This window comes from Charadrius vociferus, unplaced genomic scaffold (assembly GCF_000708025.1).
Source record: "Charadrius vociferus isolate BGI_N301 unplaced genomic scaffold, ASM70802v2 scaffold393, whole genome shotgun sequence".
Taxonomy (NCBI): domain Eukaryota; kingdom Metazoa; phylum Chordata; class Aves; order Charadriiformes; family Charadriidae; genus Charadrius; species Charadrius vociferus.
The window spans coordinates 757,931-771,171 of record NW_009647760.1 but is presented as its reverse complement, the minus strand read 5'-3'; positions in this window follow the sequence as shown (position 1 = coordinate 771,171).

Here is a 13,241-nt window from a genome sequence, read left to right as displayed (position 1 = left end):
GAGGTGTCCCTGTCTATGGCAGGGGGTTGGAACTGGATGATCTTCAAGGTCCTTTCCAACCTAAACCATTCTATGATTCTATGATTCTAAGTAGAAGAAGGAGCGAAGTTGAGATGACTGCTCTGGCTGCCTTGTGGGCAGGTCAAAATCACAGCTTTTAGCAGATGCTGCTTTATTGAACCAGAGCTGTGGACACCTCTCCCTACCACACACATATCCAGTTCAGTACTGCACTGTGCAAATGCAGACCTTTGGGTAAACTACTTTGACAGCCTATACACTGTCATGAAAGAGAGACACATAGTCATCATGATGTCCTGCTGGAAAAATATCCTGTCCCCGCGACACTTATTTCCCTCAATAAGACTGCCCCTGGTTCCATCTCTGTCCCCATTTTGCCCCCCTATGCCAGAAACTTTCCAATCGGTAGCCTGGTACTTTACCTTTGATTTCCTTCTGGTGATTTCCTCAGGTCACTTCTGTGTTCTACAGCCTGGGACTCTGTAGAATGTGGGTTCTCCATACTCAAAGTTCCTTGTTCTCTCTCACCTGTCCTCATTCCCCCTGCAAAAACTCCTGTTTCATTCCTATCTTGAACACTGTCTTTTTTGTTTTGGTGTCCCCATCCCAAGAATGATGTGGGAAAAAAAAATAACCATTGGAAGGGGGTAATAAAGTCACTTCTGCACAAGGAATGGCTGTATAAACCTTGTTTATTCAGTCTGGAAAAAGAAAAGGTAAAAGGAAAGATGTTATAGGATCTAGAGAGTTAGATTAGCAGTTGATTGCTTATTGTGTCTTCTGATGAAGGGTTATCAGCTGAAATGACCAAATGCCAAGCTCAGAAAAAAGAAAAAGGAGGAGTTTCTTGACACACTATCTAGTTATCTGTGCAACTCCCTGCTGTAGGACATTACAGATCCCCAAAGCGTATGGACATTCTGAAGGTGACTGAGCAGAGTAATGGAAGAAAAAAACTCAATGAAGAGCGCACAAATATGAAACTACCTACTTTGGTTCATGCAGTGCCTGAACCATAAACCTCTGGGGCTTAGGAGAACATCTGATGATATAACACTGCATTCTTTTGTCTGTTATTGTACCCTTCTATAGGCATTAACTCATGGAAAATGTTGCAGACTGGGTTTTGAGCTAGATGTTCTTTTGCACATAGGGAGCTTGCACCTCCCTGTACTCATGCCCTGGCTTCTAGAGACATTGGGAAAGTGTCAGCCTGTTAAACCACGTTGACACGATGGGCAGAGATGTGCTGGAGGTGTCATTTCATGCCATTGACCAACTGTTTGATCCACCACTCCCACAGAGGTGTTTGAGGTTTTGGCCATGTCAGATGACAGGAGATCTGTCTGTCCCCAGTTGGTCGTCTCCCATTCTTTCAGTTTTCCTATCACTCAGGGCTGATCTGCCTGTGCTTTTTAAAATATCCATCTGGCATCAGCCAGACGCAGCCTTTCAAAAGTTACTGTGTTACATCCGTGCAGAAAGCTACCACTGAAAGCTTATCCCAACAGCTGATGTGCCTGGCCATGCTGAGAGGCATGAAACTGGCCTTTGTGGGCCAGCGTGGGTTCATCGCCTCTTGCTGAATGCACTGGGATTTTTTTTTAATGGGGGCCAATGCATCAACCAGATGGAGGTGCAGAGACCTGACCTTTTTTACCCAACTCATCACATCGGATTTGTCATAAATCTTAGTTTTCACTGCAGACTTCCTGGCACCAAACTGTGCCACTGGTGGGATTTTTTCCTACTCTTAACCCAGCTATCTGCACCAGGGGAGTGACAGACAACTGCAGGGACAAGATGTTATTACTTTTCACATATTGACTTTGTTCTGATGTGTCAAATAAAGTGTACGTTCCTCCTTTCAGTTTCTTGAAATTTTTCTGTCTCATTAGACTGAGTGGGCTTCTGGCTTACTTGAAAAACATTTTTAGTGATTATCTCTATTTTGCTGTCGCTGTTTTCTCTTCTTTATCTTTTTTTTTTTTTTTTCCCAGACTTTTCTGAAAATGATCTCATTAAGAACATGGAACTCCTGTTTCTGAAAAAGGTTCCTTGAGGTTTGCAAAGGTCTCCCAGCAGGAAGGTTGCTTGTCTCCATTTTCCCTGCAGTTCAGCAGACCCCCAAGTGAGCCCATTAGCAAAAACGGACCGCTTGGAAAAAAAATTCTACAAAATACGCAACAGCAGCAGCAATGGCTCTGAAATGTAAGGCTCCAGTAGGCACCAAACTATGTTTGCAAACCTCATCTTTGATGGCAGTTTAATATGTTTGGGAGAATGAGATAATAGCACAAAGGGGACTGTGGGTGCTTGCTACCTTCTGCAATAACTGTGGGGGGATGCACTAAAGAGGATGGAATATGGCACCTGAGATAACTCAATTGTTATTCTGGAGAGATAAATGCATCTTTGAAAAACAGAGTTAATGAAGCCCAGCTGCCTGTCACTTAGCCCTTTCCTTCTCCCTCCTTAAATCTCATGTCTAAAAGATGCTGAGTTTGTTAGTCCATCCTTTGCGGGGGTGGGGGGGGCGGCGGTTAACAGGGCGTTCTTTAAAATTTTCATTTAAGGTTTGGCTTTTAGGAGTCCCAGACCTGCCATTTAAGTTGTCGCCAAGTCTGAGTCACTCTTTTCTCAGAAAACTATGGTTTTGTGTTTGCTCTAGTGACCCTGTTATACAGAGAGAGACACCTGAGAGATCTTGGCTGGATTTCCCTCAGAGTGACGGGGCAATTTGGAAAAACAGAGATCTGTGTTCATCAAATTCTTGTTTCCAATCAGACAAAGGAAGGTATTTGAGGCAGAACTTTCTGAACTTTATTGAGGCACCTCAGCTGCTGTACAGAAAAGAGAGAGCAATGGCCGTCTCCTTGATCATGTCCCCCATGGACCCAGGCTGACCTGACAACAGGAGAACACCTAGTCTAAGAGTTTTTTCTTGGAGCTAAGCACTGAGAGACACAAGTCTCGGCATAAATTTGGTTTGTGCCCATTACTGAATATTGCAATCCTGCAGTTATGCTCACGTACAAGTCCTGTTGCTTTTCCCGGGCTTAATAACATTTGCAGATCCCGCTCTGCCTCCACAAACTCACAATGCGCTATGCTTTCCCCAAATCTTTCTCTCAAGATGGATCGCCCACTGCCATTTCAACCCATCAAAACTTAATTTTCGGAAGGATAAACCAAAGGCATTCAGGAATCACTTTTTTAATAACTGTCAATAGACCAGAGCAACAAAATTGGTACTAAGAAAGCAGAAAAAAAGCACCAAGAAAACCCTTGTAAAAATAACAGGTGCGTTAAAGTGTGTGGGGGTATGTAGGTATATTTGTAAGACAACAATACACAATCCAGGTGGCATACCACCTCATTAGCAATCCACTTTTTCTTGCCAAATAGGCTTTGATGAGTTTCCCTGAGAGGTTTCCCAGAAACTCATAAAATTAGTAGTAAACAACCCTTCTTGGGGACTGGAAAATATTTTCTGACTCTGCTGAGCAACCCAGCCCCCTTCTGAAGATTTTTCTCTGTTTTGCAAAACATCCAGAAGTTATTGGGAGGAAAATTAGGGAACAAAGGAGGGGGAATAAGATGAGTATAGGCAAAATGCACGGTAATCAGCTTCACGTTGAAAAGCATAAGAGTGATTGCTTGGACAGTGATGGTATCTTGATGTATAAATGGGTTTGTTACTTAACTCTGGTGATTCATGCTGTCAGGCACAGGGATGAGGCAGCTGCCAAATTTAATGCTGGGAAGGAATTTTCTCTCCCAGAACAGACTGGCAGGGAATTTGCAAAGCTGAGGGGTCAATAAAAAGGACCAGATACTGTTATGATGAACAGGTGGACAAGCAGGGGGAACATGCTGGAGCACAACAGCACTATCATGTTCCTGCCTTATGGTACCGACCATGCCCCAAAAATCAGTGCACAACCTTTTAGACCTTTCTCCTGCAGCTCCAGTAGAGCTGTAATCCACAAAGAGATGACTTTGGTTGACTGGGTGAGTAAAACTAGTCTCCTGTTTCCTATGGATGAAGACTGTGGCAATGGATCTTTACATATTTTTCACATCATCTATTTCATGCATGTTTCTAAATAAAGCCTAAGTGAAACTACATGAGTCTTAGCTATTGGGTGTTTAGGGTAGGGCTTTTTTTCTTTTGTTTTTAAAGAGTGTCTAAAGAATGTGTCCCAGCTGCCTGGAAGGAAAGAGCCAGAAAGAAAAGGAGAACAAAGGAAAAGAGGGGAGATATTTAACTGAGATAATTTTAGCTGTTCTAAATGCCACAGGCAATCTGAAGGAATATCTGGAGAGAGGAGATGAGGAAGGAGAAGGAAAAAGTTCTGCGCTGGTTTTTAAGTCCCCAAATTAAGGAGAGGAAAGTGTTTTTCCAGAGTTTGAGCAGGACCCTACCTGGCACCTCTTGGGTAACTGCCTTTTGAGCCTCCGTGGTCTTCTCTGCACTCTACCAGACCACAGCACAAACTCATCTAGGGGTTACAGGACCTGATGGGGAAACCCTCCATGTATGGGGATGGGCAAAGAAATAAGGTGTTCTCAGGGTGAGTGAACAGGGGTGGCCAGCCTGAAAGACGTGAATTCAGATCACTTCTTGGTCTGGACCCTTGTGTCTTAGACAAACACCTGATGAGATACTTCTGGGATGGGATAAGACTTGGTTTCTCCTCATGGGATCCTTATGCTTTGTGTGTGACTGAATACACACAAGCAGGGAGATGGTTTTAGCTTTCCTGTGAGATATGGGATGTGTGTCCTGGCATATGTATTCCAAAATTTAAGACTGGCAGGTCTATACCTTGTTCTGGCATGGTGGATGTTTGATCAGTTACCCAAAATGGTAAAGCTCTTGCAGAAGACGGCTAGTTAGCTATGTGGAGGACGGAGCTCTCCAGTTGTGAAGAAATCCCAATTCATGTCCTAGTTAAAAGAAAGGTGTTTTGAACATGGTTTTCTGCAGATCATGGGAAGTGCACCCTATCCCATGACTATTCTGGACAGTGACAGCCTCCTTGTTAATAATATAAGTGATAAATATGATTTTAAGACCTCTTGTGTCCAGAACTAGAGCTTTAGGTAGAGGCTGATCTTCAGTCAGCTTCCCACATGACTGCTGGCAGAAACATGGGGGTACCCTGATGAGATTGCAGTGCTCTGACAAGACTTGGCATAGCAGACGAATGGTGCACATCCATTGCATGCAAAACTTGGGGAGAGGGTTGGAGGATTTTAGAGAGCAAGCAGTTGATGGGAAGGAGAGGTCTGCATGTATTCATCGTAGGGGCCATAAAACTCCAAATCTCAGGGTTTCTCCTTCCTTCACAAAGACCCTAATGACTAACATCACTCCAGAGAGCCTAACAGGCTCTGAGCAAAGCAGCACTGCAGGCACCTTCTCCCCCTTACCGATGCAGAGCCTGGGAAAAATGGCTATAACCCCCAGTGGATCGGGCACCACATTTGGGCAGCCATGTCCACTGCATCCCTATGTTAGCAATCAATGCTTCAGCGGCACTGCCCTGGTCCATTTTCATTCCCTGCAAAGCTCACCCAGCAGACTGTCTCTCTTCCCTGTTTACAGGCAGGTAGGGGAAAGACAGGAGCGTGCGGCAGATCCGATGTCTCCGGCACACACGCTGCTCATCCCTTTTGTCTGCCCCTCTCCCTGTTCCCACTCACCCCATCTCCCACACACCCACACCCACTTTGGAGTCTTATTCAGGGGTGGCTCAGGACGCTTCAGGTAGCCGCGGGGTTGGATACTAACCTGTATCAGGCTTCTTGTTAAGGAACCCATTAATACGGAGCTGCTGCCTTTCCCTCCCCTTCCTCCCCGCATCCAAACCCGACTGCTGAAAAACAGAAAATGGGGGTGTGAGGTGGGAAATCCAGGACGCTGCAACCTCCCCCACAGCGTGGGCTGGGGTTTCTTTGAGAAGGTCAGTGATGAGGCCACCGTCTGTGTCAAGCGGGGAGAAATGGCAGTGATAGGCAGAGAAGCGTCGGTTTGGTTGGCTGGACGCCCCCGCATCTCCCCCCAGATCCTTCCCTCTCTCCGTTGCAACATTCCTGTGAGGACCCATGGAGAGCTAAATCCTATTGTACTGGCAACGAGCTGCCACTGCCTCCCCATAATCCACTGGTCTGTAATCAGAAGCAGTGGAACAGAGTAGCGCTGCCTGTCCCATCCCCATATCCCTACAGCAGGACCATTTTTCCCCAGGTCATGTCTGAGGGATATTAAAAAAACCCCAATTCCTCAGTCCTCAGGTACCTTTCATTAAAATCAGTCATAAATAATGCTGGCTACAATTCCAGGCTCTGGATTTTTTTTCCCCTCTTTTACTTTTTTTTTAACAGCTCTGTGGGGAAAAATCTTCCCTTCTCAGCAATCTTCTATCCAGATGGGATCAGCCCTCCTGACATAAAACCTCCATGAGGAGAAGGAAGACTGAGTAAATTCCTACAATCATGTAAGGAGGCACTAGCAAGGAAAAGACCAGTGTCAGGATCACTTCCATTGCAGATGTATCCTTCTTAATCCTCTGTTCTTAAGGAGTGCCTTCTTCCCCGTTCTTGTCCTCCTCATACTGTCTCAGGGTAGACTGCACCTCATGTGGGACCTGCAGCCCTTGCCCCATGGACCTTCCAGGTCTCAAGCTCTAAATAGGACCTACACACGCACCTCCACCTAACACCCCCGTTTTTTTGCAAGCTCCTAAATACACACATTTCTCAGTGTAGAGATCTGAAGCCTCTGCCATGATTTTCTCCCATGGACCTGCTGATCTCCAGCCTGAGACCACCAGGCAGTTGTGTTCAGTGTCGGGGTAGTGATGTACCCAGGAGCTGTGGCACTGTGATGAATTTTTTTTGGGGGGAAGGGAAAGCTCCTGGAGAGCTTTACACAGCAGCTCACTCCCCAGTTCCTGCTAGCCCTGATCTAATATGTCTTTTAGTGATGTTTGGGGCCTCATACATTTGGAAAGGAGAAATTAGTACAGTCTGCTGCTTGCTTCTTACGTTTCTCTGTTTCCCCGGAGCTTCCCCACTGTCCCTAATTATCCATCTCTCATTTACAGGGGCTTAAATAATGGAAATGGCAAAAGTGGTGGAATTAGACGAGGATGAGGATGTGCTGAATGAGGCTCCCTTCCCTTCAGAAGTGACCTAACATTACCCTTTCAGTTATTAGTGATGCAGGCTCCCCATTACCACGTGAGGCAGCTGCTCTGTTGTTATCTTGAGCCAAGGGGATGCAGCTCCTGCACTGACTCAAGCTGTGGCTCCCCGTGGCTAGGAGAGATTAGTAATGGAAAGCAAGGACGCTTAGAGAAAATCCTTTGTTAACAATAATGCCTGGGGGAGAAGAAAATAAGAGAAATAACTTAGAAGAAGGAGAAGCAAAAGTAGAAGTTTGAGAAAAGGTAAATCGAGTAACCACTGAGTGATACAATTGCTAAAAATGCGTGAGCAGTCGCCTAGTTTATGGCTTCACATCAATGATGGCTGTGAGAGCAGCTAGCTGAGAACTGACAGACATCAGCATACAGAGCTCTGGAGACATCAGTTTGGTTTCGAGCTGCAATCTTGTGCTTTACTGTGATATGGAAAGGCCCTTTGTCCCTTTGGTGCCCTTTGTGATGCTTTAATGGAGCCCACTGCAAAGAGCCAGACACACAGTCCTAATAAGAGAGAGGCAGAACATCCTGTAGCCGACCATCAAAGGAGGATGTTCATGGTCTGTGGGTGAGGAAATCACTGTCCAAACATTACAAGAAACAAGCAAGTAAACAATGTCCACAAAATGGGTTATAATAATGAGTTTAGTAAGGGTTTTTTTTGTTTGGTTTTTTTTTTTACCTTTGGTAACGTCCCAGCACCAAGGAGTCCTGAGTTGAAACCTTAGTGCTAAATTAGGCAGAAGATGGCTTTGAACGTGCCTGGGGTGTTGTATGAAGGCATCTATGTGGCCAAATCCTAGCCAGGCTGGCGTAGGCAGGGTTGAATATGTTTTGTGCTTTCAGTCTGAATAAGAGCGAATAAAGAATTTAGAGGGGATTTATGTGTGCCTATAGAGAAAAAAAAAAAAACAAAACAACCAAAACCCAAACAACCCTACCTGTCTAGTCAGTAAAAGAACAATTGATCCATGGTTCAGGCAGAGAAGAGTATTTTTGGATGAACAGAAGACTAGGCTATACACATTTGCCAGTGAAGGGATGTGAACCTGAATATAGAAAAATTAATCCTGCTTAGCGTGTCCCCATTATGATTCTGAAGTCCTCTAACCCAGGTTAGGGGCATCAGCCAGAAGGAAGTTAATAGGCAATTTGAGAATGAGATTAGCACGGAGGTGTCCAAACAAACGTGGCTTTTGTTGCTTTTGCACATCTTGGAGGATATTTACAATACCATGTGCAAATAGGTTTCTGCATCCCCTCCAAACCTGGATCACTCTGAGCACTCCTCTGACACTTCCCCTCAAAGGAACAAAGTTGTTGCCACCCACAGGAAGGGTGGGTCTATGTAATCTGATGGGGAAAAGGGGCTGTGGTGGAGTGTCCATGGTATTGTGATTGGCTACTAATCACCGCAGCAAGGCAATATTTCTCTTATGGCCTCTCCTCTGAAATGCACAGTGGTTAAGTGTTGGGTTTGTGTGGAGGAGAGAGTCCAGCAGCAGGTGAAGTCAAGTTTGCCACAGGATTGTCCCATTGCTTCCTCCTCCTCACATCCTGTAGGAGGGAGTCTGCAGCTTGGAAATCTTCCCATGAGCCAGTCCAGTTTCACTGATGGAAAATCAGGCTCCCACCACTGTTAATGCCCTGCCCACATTCCCTAGTCCAGGAGAAAAAAAATCATGTAGGTGATGAGAAAGTAAAGAAAAGCCTTAACACAGTCTCATCCATGGGAACAGCACAATGCCTCTGAGGAGCAAGGGCAGGTAAGCCATGGGGCATTCTGAGCCACTTTCTCCTCATCATGTGCGTAGCTGGTACTGCAAAGAAATGTGGCTGCACAGCTTCCCCTGGCTCACCACATGATCAAGGGTATGGTCTGATGGCCTGTCAATCTGCCACCAAAAAGGACAATGACCCATTTACCCTGTGTGGCTGTCATCTCCCACTGATCCTCTACCATCACCACTGGACCTCATCTCACACTGCTGTGGAGGCGTTAATATGAAACCCAACTAGAAATGGCAAAGCAGAGCCAGGACTGCGGGGGAGGATGGGACTGGCTCCGCGTACCATAGATAACCCGTAGATCAGCATGGGCACATCATCCTGGTAGATGATGAGGAGCACAGCTCTGGACTGGTGGGATTCTGTCAGCCGAGCCACACCAGGAGATGAACCAGGGCTGTGCGCTTCACAGCCGCCCCACCGCTTTTCCTTATTTAGCAGACCTGTGATTTTCAGTGCTTACTGCTGAGGAGGAGTAAAAAAGCATGAAATTCAGAAACTTTTGCTAGAACACTTAGGGGTGCACCCTAAAGCGGGGCAGGTGGGAGAAGAGCCAAGTGTGTGGTCAAACGTGGCCCAGATTCATCTCTCAGCCCTGTGCCATAAAGGCAGATGAAATTTCATAAACCAGATATGAATCAGGCCCTTCAACACAGGGCTTGCTTATTTTGCTGGCAACAAATATACTCTGCCAGCTCGTCAGTGATGTGCATAGGAGGAAAATGAAGTTCATTTGGAGATGTCTGTCTGTTTGTGTTGACCTCATGAGGGTCATAACAGCCAACACCAGAGTTCAGGTTATTGCTGTGCAAAATACTGACACCTCCTCTGACTTTCTTGATTTAGCCCCAGGCAGGCTTGAGGAGGCAAACACAGCACAAGGAGGCACTCATTAACATTTCCTCTGCCCAGTGAGGAAATGAAAATAACAAACATCCCATTAAATAAGGGGAGAAAAAAACCTCTAAAATACAGAAGATATTTTTAGCTGGAAAACAAAGCACTCTATCTTTCCCACAAAGTAGGACTTTTCAGATGAAAAGAAAATAAGGAGAGAACTTGCAGGCTCCTCCGCACCAGAAGGAGTGGCACTAATAATAATAATAATTATTATGATTATTCTTAATACTGATAGCGGGCTGCTTTCGGTGTCCTGCTTGTTTTCCCACCCTCCCAGCACGTGACGTGTGGGCCCCAGCGGTGGAGGACAATGGGCGGCCAGGAACAATGCAGCCACTGACGCGAACCGTGTTTTGAATGCGAAACATTGCGTTGTGAGTGCCAGCTTCAATGCAATAAAGTGTTCCAGGGCTAGAGATGGATGAATAGAGACGCATGGTGTAAATTAAACGTGTTATTCTTTTTCTTCTCTCTTTTTTTTTTCTTTAAAGTAAATTAAAAAGCCCGACACCTTGGTTTCTCTTAATTTTATTCCCTTCTTGGGGATTTTGTTACCAAACAAATGACTGGCCAGCTTTGTCTGGTAACCTATAGGAGAATCAATAGGGATTGAAAGGGCATGGTGGTGTAGGAGAGGGATTGTGGTTACTTTTTTGTTGTGGTGTTGTTTTGTTTTTTTTTTCTTTCTTTCTTTTCTTTTCTTTTTTCTTGTAGAAGGCAGCAGCAATTCTGGAATTGAAAAGGAAAATTCTAGCACCACAGATGTAAGATAACACAGAAAATCCCTTGTTTACCAGTAGAAAAAAATTACTTCCTGCAAGAGTACAGGATTAATTGCACGCTGGCCTTCAGACTTCTAACTTTAGGCACTTCATGGAGCCCTTGGTAAAAGACAGGGTCCTCCAGACAGTGATTCAGAGAAGGAATGCAATGCACATCACAATGCATAATTGGGGAGGGACCCTGGCATCACAGTAGGGTAATAGAGCATCTAGCAGAGCATAAGACACTAAAAAAACAGCACAACTCAGCTGCACCATAAACTTCCCCAAGCCCTGGGATCTTCCCCTTCTCACTCACCCACCAGGTTCATCTGGCTGACAGCTCAGGCTCATCTCCAAGAAGTGTCATGTCTCGCCATAAGGCAGATCTGAGCAAAACACTCATCCAGTAGAGGTGGCAAAGGGATGTGAACCAAAAAAAAACACCCAAACCCCATCAAGTTTGCTCTAAGGCAAGGTGCAGAGAAAGCCTGCATCCCGAATGGCTCCAAAGGGTGAGTGCCACCAGGCTCTGGGTCATCCTGTCCTTGGAAAAGCATGGTTGTGACAGCACTGGGGAAATTGCCAGTGCAGGCTACAACTCAGTGTCCCTTTCATCTGGTCCCCCTCCCCGCAGCAGGGATTTCTGTTGGTGCTTGCTGCTATGCTCTCTTTTTTGTCTGCCTGTAATTAGTCTGTTGGCTTTTCTCTTTCTCTCCCCTCATTTTTTGGGGGGTCTGATCATAATTTACTGTGGTTTACAACTGTTCAGGAAGCTCTAGGGAGACAACTCACGTTGACACCATCCCCAGTGAGCCATGAGATGTGGCTTTTGCTATTTTCATAGAATGGTTTAAGTTGGAAGCGACCTTGAAGATCATCCAGTTCCAACCCCCTGCCATGGGCAGGGACACCTCCCACTAGACCAGGTTGCTCAAAGCCCTGTCCAACCTGGCCTTGAACACCTCCAGAGATGGGGTAATCACAGATTCTCTGGGCAACCTGTTCCAGTGCCTCACCACCTTCAAAGTCAAGAATTTCTTCATAACATTTAATCTAAACCTACCCTCTTCCAGTTTGAAACCATTCCCCCTCGTCCTATCACTACATGGCCTTGTAAAAAACCTTTCCCCAGCTCTCCTGTAGGCCCCCTTTAGGGACTGGAAGGCCGCAATAAGGTCTCCCTGGAGCCTTCTCTTCTCCAGGCTGAACAACCCAAACTATCTCAGGCTTTTATCTCTCCTCTGTGCTCCTGCTTAGCTGTTTTGGGAGAAAATACCCCTGCTTACTGCTCACCCTTTTTATTCGTCCCTTGTACTCACTTCTCATCTCCCTTCTCGTCCCATTCTTGTCTTGGACCTCCCGTGGCCACCCAGAGCACCACACACCTTGCAGTCTCCTCCAGCCATCCCACTGACAGTTTCCCCGAGGCCCGGCAGCTAATTTCAACACAACTCTGGCTGCCTCTCTGTGAAGCCCTGGGATAAAGCTACTGTGGTAATGACAGCCTCCTTCCCAGTCTGCCCCAGTCCATGGCTCTTGTCCTTCCATGCCTGTCTGTCTCTCTGTGCCCGGAAAATGTCTGTCTGCCTCAAATTGCCTCTCCCTGTCAGCTCACAGTACTCTATGTCTCCCTCCTCCCTTTGCTTCCGGCTCCCCTCTCTCCTCCTCCTCTACCCACGCACCTTACTTTAATTAGAAATACAATGAAAATGCTCATCACTATGTCTTAATCAGCAAGTCGTTCCCCAGCAGGTCCAGAAGGAAAACCCCCGTTCTTCCTCACCTCCCCTGTCTCCCCCACCGCCTCCACAGAAGAAGAGCACACAGATTAGGAGAAGAGCTCTGTGGAAAGGCTGCTGAATGAGATGAACCTAGAGTCCTGGTCAAGCTGGAGGAAAGGGCCAACAGAAACCTTATGATATTTGACAAGGGCAAGTGCCATATCTGGGAAGAAAGAGTCTCTGGCAGCAAATGACTGGCTGGGGCTCAGAAATGGACCTGGGGGTGCTGAGGGACAGTAGGCTGAATGTGATCCAGCAGTGTGTCCCGGTAGTAAAAAAGGTATCCTGGACTGTGGGAGCATGAACACAGCTGGGAGATCAGTGGAAGTTATTATCCCCCTCTATTCAGGATGTATTAGACCATATCTAGCTACTGCAACCAGGTTTAGACCCCTTAGTACAAGACATTGATCAACTGGAATGAGTTCAGCACAGGCCATTAAGATGGTCAGGGCTACAGCATTTGCCTGGTGCTTGGTGTGGGACCAGGGTTCATCCATCCTGGAGAAGTGATGGCTTTGTCAGGACCTAACGACTGTGTCCCCTACCTGTGGGGAGGTTATCAAGGAGATAGAGCCAGGATCTTCACAGCAATGGCTGGTGAAAATCCAGAAGACATAGGGCATAAATTGAAACAAGACAGTATAAGGAGCAAAGTTTTCCCTCTAAGGACAGTGAATCAGGTTGCCCAAAGAGTCTTGTGTAGTTCCCATCTCTGGGGTTTTCAATATCTGAAACCTGAAACACCTCATCTGACACAGCAGCTGATCCAA